The sequence below is a fragment of the Pyxicephalus adspersus genome, chromosome 3 (assembly GCF_032062135.1).
Source record: "Pyxicephalus adspersus chromosome 3, UCB_Pads_2.0, whole genome shotgun sequence".
NCBI classification, from domain to species: domain Eukaryota; kingdom Metazoa; phylum Chordata; class Amphibia; order Anura; family Pyxicephalidae; genus Pyxicephalus; species Pyxicephalus adspersus.
This window is the reverse complement of record NC_092860.1, coordinates 118631079-118640968: the sequence shown is the minus strand read 5'-3', so window position 1 is coordinate 118640968 and position 9890 is coordinate 118631079. Positions and strand designations below refer to the sequence as shown.

The window sequence follows — 9890 nt, the reverse complement described above, 5'->3', positions numbered from 1 at the left end:
ATGTTGTGATTTATTCTGTCACCTCCACTTGAAAGTTAACATCTAGGGATAAAGCTGGGTGTAATTGAAAGAATTGCCCTGCACATGGTCAGCCATGCTTGCTGTGTGAGCCTGTCTGTTGGCTGTTGCTATAGCTACCAAAAGCCAATGCAACCCAATGAGCTGTGCGCAGCCCCGCTGAAAGGACCAGCCATTTTTTCCTCCCGGGGAGCTGTGTGCTGCTGTATTGATGCCATTATATTGTTGATTTATAAAGGGAGAGGAAACACACATTTTCTCGGAGCCAAGGCAAGGAGACGAGCGAGCTTTAGCTGGCAGGGAAATGCCTGAAATGATGTCTGTGTGTGAGCTGAGCAATGCTTGTTCCCTGAGCTGATGTGACAAGATGGAATGCAGGCTGGTCATGCTGCATATCCTTTATCAGGCGGTGGAATAGATTGGTTTTTGTCTTGGATAGGGAAGCTTCCTCTGCAATCTTATCTGAAGAGCTCACAGCTCACAAGGGAAGCTTAGTGACCCTAACAAAGGGTGGTGCCCTCTCTGTAAGCTGCACTTCTTTCCTTTCATTACAAGAAGTGGAGGAGCAGGTGTATCATCATCAGTGCAGCTCCCCTGCACCTCACATTCAGCTTCATTCTACAGGACTGCTGACTACCTGTGCAAGGTAAGAGTGTATATATATATATACCATTTATGTTATTGTTTATTTTATAATCGTATTTATAATATCAAACTATTTTATAATAGTATAATATAATAATATTATATAATAAGAGATCTGCAATCATATTTAGTACACTGTGTCATTATTAAAAGGCTGGTATTGATGCTGCACATTGTATAGGGATTGCCCCAGGGAATGCCAGGGATGTTTAGATCAGAATACTTGGCCTCCTTTGATTTCTGGCTGTCATTGTTGTGTTATGTAGGTCAGGATGGCAGGTGGTATGTGTAAGATGTGTGTGCCCATGTGTAGGTGCAGTGCCCAGGATGGGATGAGCATTGAAGGGGTGATACTCATCTTCTTCTGTATACTGAAACCCTCACTACTTTCCTCCATGACATATCCCCCACCCCTTCTATTGTGTGATACTTCTAGATACTCCTAGATTGTAAGCTCTTTGGGGCAGGGTCCTCTCCTCCTCCTGTGTCACTGTCTGTGTCTGTCTCTCATTTACAACCCGTATTTACTTTACAGCGCTGCATAATATGTTGGCGCTATATAAATACAGTTTAACAATAATAATGTACATCGTTGCACTAAATCAATCCGATTTATTAAAAATAATCATATTAATAATAATAATAATAATGATAATAATAATATTGAAGCATACACCCCAGCAGTAAGCTCTGCACACATACCCGTCTCCTTATCATAGGGCTGATGAATAGGCAGCCAGCTGGGAGTGCAGCTCATACAGTGCCATGCTATTACAATAGGAATATTTCTTCAAACAAAACAGAATCTATTACACAATGGAAGCCGCTTTGTTACTGCTCAAATATTCATAACCACAACACAGACCAACACCCACCGATAATTCATTCTCATCCCTGAATGGTCTCTTGGGGACAGATCAGCTTTCTCTATTGATAAAGGTTAACATGCAATAGAAACACTTATCAGCTAATGTAGAATTATCAAGGGTACAATAAGAGCCGGGCTGAATGCCTGGCACAGGCACTTGGCATGGTTCTAAGGTGCTGCATTTGTTCACAGAGTTAGGGTCTGTTTTCAAACAATTCACCGGTATTTCGTTCATTTTCTATTAGTAAATTATGATATATACATATGGCTATTGCATTCAGTCTTTATTTGTTTCATATTTGCTATAAGGTTAAACAATGAGACTTATGCCATGATCACAATATGCATACGAGCACAGCCATATTCTTTCAATAAACTTTATTATTCACCTCCTCAGTGCACAATAACATACGCACAATGACAGTTTCTGATGCAGACACACATACATCTTTGTGTTTTGGCACAAAGCCTTTTCATTTTGCTTTTTTGTCATTTCCATTTGACTGGTTATTTGGGTCTGTTAATGAGCGTAGTAATTCTTTACCTCTATGATGCACTGGGGAGCTATTGATTTCAGTTCTCATCTATTGTCATCCCTTCCCCCATTCTGTAATATGGAATGCTAGTGGGGACATACAGTGCCTTGATTCTTTCTAGTAGAACGGGGAAACACACATGGGTGCAATCTAAGAGATCTGACTGTATGGTCCTATTGTAAAGGGTCTGTGATTACCGGAAATAATACAAAGCAGCGAGTCCTTGTCACTATGGATAAGGTGTCATGGCATAACCACGCTGGGTGTGTATGGATCAGTAGCCTTTTTATTGCAAATCATTCTGCAGAAAGGTGATTGAAGATTAACTGAGGTGACTTCCAGTGACAGACACAAGGCCCACCCAGGATTATGTCAGTGTGGCTGCTCATGCTACATCTTTGTGCTGCCTGTATATTCCCTACTTAAAGGAATTATCACTGACAGCAAAGAAATGGTATTTATAGAAAATATTGCTTATAGGAATCCAACAACAGCTGATTGCACCAGACAATTCAGCACTGTTATATATCGAATCAAATGTTTTATTGCTATTCATTGTGTTGAAGTATTTAATTAACCAAGCACACATTTGCTGTAAAATAGAATATGTTTAATCCTTATTCTATTTCAGTGGGCTATAAATTATTTGGCATATATTTTGACGAATACCTAAAAGCAGAACTGCAGCGAAGAAATGAATTATTAGTTTCAACATTAGAACACTTTCCACTAACATCAACACTAAAAAATAATATGATTTCCTAACCACGGTGCTATAAAACTAGCACTATACTAGATGCTGTCCCATGTTGCTTTCTCAGGTTGGAACTGTCCACCTCTCGCATTACAATGTGATCCTCTGCACTTGCAAACAAAGATAGCACACAACTCTTCTCTATGTACATTGCTTACCGTACTGCTGGAAAAGGAAAGATGACATCACCCTGACAGAATGAGGTTGAATTCTGGCATCTCTATAATTGCAATAGTGAGTTAGGCATTTACCAGGCACAAAATGTCCAACATGATTTTACCTGGGAAGATAGTGGGGAGCTTCTGATTTGTGATTGAAAATTTATATAGCGCTGTACAAAGTCCATAGTCATATCACTAGCTGTCCCTCATAGGAGCTCACAATCTAATGTCCCTACATCAGTCAAATGTCATTATCACAGTCTCAAGGTCAATTTTGGGGGGAAGCCAATTAACCTAACTGCATGTTTTTGGAATGTGAGAGGAAACAGGAGGACCCGGTGGAAACCCATTGAAACACAGGGAGAACCTGCAAACTCCATGTACATAGTGTCCTGGACGAGATTCGATCCTGCGACCCAGCGCTGCGAAGACCTGTGCTAACCACTGAGCCACTCTGCTGTCCAAAATAAGCACAAATTTCATTTAACTGACCTGTCCTATTTTAAGAGATCCAAACTGAGCACACGTCATCCTTTTTCATTAGTGTGATGGTCAGTGGGAAGAATGCCTCTTACATTGCTGACCTGTGAGAAGAATTTCACCCTTACAGAAAGATCATTGATGTCACTTAACCTGGTAGGCACAAATTGCTCATTGCTCGAGGAACCCTAAGCAATCTCCAGGGGAACCCTAGCTGGGAAACACTGGTCTAACGGATCTTTTTTGAACATGTTGGTACTATAGAAATTTGGATATAAAAAAATAATATGCAATTCTCTAATGTTAATATGTGTACGATTGTTCTTATGTGACTGAGACTTCTACCTCATTCACAGCAGTTTATGTCCATAGCTTTATTTTACCCGTATTCAGTATCCATATTTCAGATTTTTGTATTAACCGGCATACAGGCAATGCACATTCGAATATTTACAGACTTGAGGCATACAGTAAATGAGCTTTAAAACGGCTTAAATAGTTAAATCTAATAAATTATTTGCCTTCTAAATGCACAATTTTGTTAACAGCTTTGTTTTCTTTACACTTCTAACAGAGTTTCAGTGGATGATCAGTCTCAAATAAACATAAGGTGTGTTACTATTCACTTGTTAGTGGGAGGCATGAACCGCTATTGTTTATAGCTGTGGCATAATTATTATTCCCCAAATAGAATGCTTTTATGCTGGTAAATTTTTACCTAGGAAAAGCTTAAAGTGTACCTAAACTCAGAAATTTTACTTTACATAAAACAGTAGACAATCCCCTAGGCAAACAAGAATGAATAGGAGCACAGAGACCCAGGATACCTACGCCACGCATCCCGGGAGGCTCTTGGCTGCTCCTTCTGCATATGCCCAAGGAGCCCTTTCATTAAAATAGAAAAAAATTGCTGATCTAACACATGCGCAGTGCGAGATCAAGTGACGTAGGAAGAAGAACCCGAAAGAAGAGAAGATATCAGTGCTCCCTTTGCGCCGGGCCCAAGACCGATACCAGGACAATGTGGGAGATACCGGGACGACATGGGACCCGATGGAAGAAACCTCCCAACAGATAGACTGATCTGCGGGATTGAAGGTAAGTGTGATTTTTTTGTTTTGGGTTTACTTCCTCTTTAACCTGCTAGATAATAGTACATCGGAAAAAAAATATATTTTATTACTGACAAGGACAAGCACACATGGATGTTAATCGTCAAATGTATAAAATTCGATGGGATGGAATTTTAAAGAGGTGAATCTGACATTCACTAAACATTCTTTGGTGGAGATGTAATCTTTGATATAAGAAACACATAGACTTGGAAGAATCACCCCAAGTAAATGTTAGGTGATTGTCGAATTCACTGTTTTATAAAGTGTCTCCTATGTAATTCTGTACATTCAAAATGTATCACCAAGAAATGTCAGGCAAGTATTTTCAGTTTCAGTTAACAGTCTTTAAAACTAGCCCTCACTGACTTTTATTTGTAGGCAATATGGTGTGATTCAGCCTTACATTTGGGAAAAGAAAGCACTGAAGGTATTTTTCTTACCAACTCATTTTGGTTTCTCCTCCCTCCCACAATATTTGCTTTGTTGTGGAGTAAACAATTTGTAAGAACCCTAGTTATTTTACCGTTAACTGTAAGGATGAATTGCACTTCACAGTTTACAGCTATATTGGTTAATCAAACTTGTTTAAAGTTAATTTAATAAATCAGAAAGTTAACCTGTGTCCAGATCATGCACACTGAAACCATAAGCAATATGTCACTTTAAAACCAGATCTCATTCACCTCTGTATTTATAGGTTTTAGGGGGAGCAGAATCATGGCAGGCTGCCTGCATCCCTCTAATATGAACAAACTAACAGCAGATATGTTTAACCTGTTTTAGATTTACATTAGACTTTAGATTCTTTGTTATGTACTTGGTTGATCTAAGGTACTAAATATTTTCAGAGAAAGCAGATAAAGAGGTCAGACATTGCTTGTTTAAAAACTCTTTTCCTAATTGTGCTTTGAGGGACAAAGGCAGCCTGTTACCTCTATACCAGATTATACTACCTCCTGTAGGATGATTGAAAACTGTGTTCCTGCAGATGGGCAGGGACATGGGCACAGCTGTGTTTCACCAACCACCTTGCCATCTGTAGTGATTTACTACACAGCTTTCCACTTTATTTGCAGTCTTAAAGGATAGGAGGCAGATCACCCCAGACCAGGGGGTGCTACTTTTAAAATTACCAAGTCAAAATAATCTACCAACAACGGTATTTGGATTTAATTAAAAATAAGGCAGGGCTCCGCGATCTACTACCGGTAGATCGAGATCCACGTGTTGGGCACCCCTTCCCCAGACTATTGGATCAGTAAGTACCACTGGTGAGCTGGAGTTGAGCATGGTATTGGTTTCTCCAGTGATTAGTTGATGTGGTTTTTACCATGGTCATACAAGATTCTATATATTCTATATCCAACTATGGCCATAGCAGCTTTCAAGCTATTGGACACTGATTCTATGTCACTCCAGTTTTTAACTGATAAACTAGTCATTGAAAATACATTGTAAAATCTGTCTAGTTTGCACTGACAGATTTTGGCTTTTACCCTATCCTGGCTGTGACTTTACCTTATGAAACCCTGGCTGACCCTTTAAAGATCTCTCGTAGATAAAATGGCTGTAACTTTAAAACATTCATTTTAGTTTTGATGGTGTGCTGGAAGCTCCTCTCCTTATGTCATCCAGTGCAAGAAACTATTGATCTGTAGAGCCTTGGAGGTCTAAATGGTCTCTTTTTCTTCTCCCTGCCTGGTCATTGGTTTCGCTCCCATAGTTTTCCTGTGTCAATGCCCAGATTATTTTCATCTAGGTATTATGAGGCTTTTGCATCTCATTTTCTCTTTATTGCAAGGCTGCTACTTCGTCTTCTATAAGAAAATAGGATTTTTGTATAATATACCATGAAATCCTTTTCTCTGAGTTAATTGGGGCATGCAGGTCTCTTCCTTATGTAAGAATATTTTTTTGGTCCTGAGGAATATTAGTAGTATGTACACTTGTTTGTACTTTTTTTCTTGTGGTAGAGGCTGCCAAGGTGTTGCACTACTTTCAGTAAACATCTAAACACCTTGTTTTGTTTCTCTACAGGCACTCCCAAGCAATGATCTGGCTTTTGGAAGGGTTTATGTAAATGTTATGCTGCCTTAAGGTTGGGCTTCTGGTCATTTGCAGAAAGGAAGGTATGGCTGGAGTGCAGCTTTAAAAATACATAAATAGTTTATTGTGTGTAGTCTGTGCACCAGACAAACCAGCAAACCTGGAATGGATCTGGTCCAGGATTTAAAACATTTGCTAGCAAAGAGCAAATGACTTTGAAGAAATCCACTGCAGGTTTGCTGGATCACCAAGCTTCACTGATGAAAGTGTATCCTGTCCAGCCTGAACTGTAAGACTAAGATCATGCCTTGGAGGGTTTTACCAGCAATCGTATTGCGGTTAAAAAAGTGTAAAGAATAAATACTGATGTAGCCATAGAAACCAATCACATTTGCTTTATTTCTGTTCTTCACTACAATAATGTTTCTGCCTTAGTGGATACAATGGACAGCGCTACAGTGTTATTCTAAAATTGTTCTTAAACTGAGCTTAAAATCACCCACCCTATCCTACAAGAGTTATTATTTTGAATTATCTTTTGAATACTAAATTTTAGGTAACCACAATTCGATTTTAGACCACAAAAGATTTTAGAAGGCTGTGCAACCATGGTTTAATGTTTTTGTTAATTTTCCTAAAGCTAAACTCCAGCCTTACCTTTAGTCTTCCACATTGAACTTTGTGACCTTTTCATAGGCCCTGATTTAATAAAGAGCTCCAAGGCTGGAAAGGATACACTTTCATCAGTGAAGCTGGGTGATCCAGCAAACCTGCAATGGATTTGGTTTAAGATTCAAAACATTTACTAGCAAATGACTCTATATAGCTAATAGCTAATGAACTATATATAGTGTGTATTAATCGTCAGCAAGTCAGTCGGATAGAACTCGTCTCATTCCATGGCTGGGGGATGTCCAGGACTTGCTAAATCAAACTCCTGGCTCCCCAGCCTAACTGTTCCTGCCTCACCCCACTTTTATTGGATTAATAATAATATTATTATTAATAAAAATAATAATAATAAACAGGATTTATATAGCGCCAACATATTACGCAGCACTGATATTCATCTCTATGAGTCACCTAGGTTTATCTTTACATGTCGGCATTACTTGGGGCAGTCTATTGCAGCCTGCCTATGAATGAGTACTGAGGTAGGGTACTGTTATGCTTTTAGGAGGCTATGGACGGCACTCCTGCTAGTCATAACCTGCCTGCATTCTATAAAGAAATACAGAGGCTCAGTGTGTACTAAAATAGTTGAAAGCAAAGTTGAAACATTTCATTAGCATGTTGATATGGATGAAGGAATGAAAGGCAAAATAAAAGTATATTACTTTGTGGCTTTAAGACACACTTCCCCAAGTTTAGAAATATGTGCTGCATTACTTATTATGCAGTACATTGTACATCACAGTTGTGCAATGGATGCAATCTGAGGTAAATATTGTGGTACATAGTACAGTCGCAGTAAGTGCAGCAGTTCACCATGGATTTCAAAACAAATCCTGCACAAACACTGCGGTAGGTGGCTTTCTGCTTCTCTACATGCATGCACAGGGTTTTGCCACAATGTTTCCCAGCTCCCAATTACTACATGTCTTCCCAGTGTGAGTTAGCCTCAGTATTTATGATAGCAATATGACTGCAAATTCTAGCTTCTGCCCCTGCCACCACTGATGCAGAAAGTTACAGCCATGGGGCACTAGGTCAATACACAGCAGCCAGTGATCATTCATTGATAAATTTCTCCCTTTTTGTCATTCCTTGGACCCATAAAACCAATATGGTTTATTAAAGGGCAGTGACCAATAGTTTTAATATGGCGTAAGACCCTTTAAATTTATTATGTTATTAACTTGTATCCTGTTTAGCATTTTGCACTATTTGTTTTGATGTGTGTACTATATTTAATTTAGAGCAGGGGATATTTTTGGCTTTTGCCATTGATTGATGTATAAATAGATGTGTCCTGACAGATTTACAATATGTCCTATACCAGAAGCTCACTGCTTGTTTGATACTGTGCACACGTTCTGGCATACCTTCTGCTTGAAAGTCTTTTTGATACAATAGCTAATAATACACTGAATCTTACAGCAATACGCTGCAATACAATTCACTGCAATACGCTAAAACCCAGAATTGGTGTAACAATAATCTTGAACTATACACTTACTGAAATTCACTTTGTGCATGACAGAAGTAGGCAAGAAAGAGGTTTTGTAGAAAACGAATATGAGCCATTAATGGTTCTCTCATATGGTTGAGTTTCACACAGGGATCACTTATCTCCACTGCAGAATCTATGAGAACTCTGTTCATCATCCTATGAACAAAGTACAACACAAACACAATGGGCTGAAGAATATATATGTGTGCAGTAGACAAAGCCCTTTTTTCACTCTTCAATCAATAGGCACATCTATTTACCTATATAGCTAAAAAGTGACAATTCTAAATGTTCAAACGTGTGCATTGCATTGCATTATATTGTGGTGTCAGCTGGCTTTTTCTTTGGTCTACAGAGTTTGTTGGGCACTCTTCCTTTGTTATTACTGTCTATTTTTTGAAAAGAGTTAAATTTAATTGCTGGTATTTCTAAACCCATAGAGCCAAGTCCCATGAGTTCCCAAGTAAAATATAGTAGACTTTTCAGACTGAAGGAAAATCATCATTCAAAATTCAATTGTACATGACCAATTTTTGGGGTTCATGTTGGTTGTGGATAGATTGGACTTGTTCCAATCAGTATTTTTATTGTTTCTAACTTTGAGGAACACATAGAAGAGAAGAAGCCTGTACACATGTGTGCAATGTTTTGGTAAACCTGGCTGATCGATTACTGATCTGTCAGTCAAAACCAAAGTTGGAGGCAGATTCTCTCATGTGTACAAAGCTTTAGGTCTTTTATAACCCTTTATATTCTCTATCTTGCATATTCCCATTCAGATTTAAATGATCTTCTGTCAACACAACATGACTATTCATTGTTATTGACCAACACAACTGATTTATCAACATCGGAAATCCAAAAATCAGTTGTTTTATGATCGGTTGGCTGCTGATTTCTCTTTATCATTTTATTGGCCAGGATTTCAGGTCACAAGTGAACTGTGTGTACTACATCTTAGCTGTGAAACTAAAGCTGTTTGGAAAAAAATGTAATTTGGTCCACATTTGTATCACTACTTGCATTTCAGTAAAACGATTTGAACACAGGAGAGTGACTAATATGTTGCCATTGTTAGGTAATGAAAGCTTATG

The 9890-nt window shown here is 38.6% G+C and overlaps 1 protein-coding gene across 1 annotated transcript in view; it reads left to right on the top strand.

Annotated features, from left to right (window-relative positions):
• The first annotated feature begins 189 nt into the window (after nucleotides 1-189).
• The window catches only part of SORBS2 (sorbin and SH3 domain containing 2), a 145619-nt gene continuing 135918 nt past the window's right edge, over nucleotides 190-9890 (top strand). Inside the window, exon 1 of the mRNA XM_072406851.1 lies at nucleotides 190-664. The gene's annotated coding sequence lies outside the window, so the exon portion shown is untranslated. The remainder of the gene's footprint in view (nucleotides 665-9890) is intronic.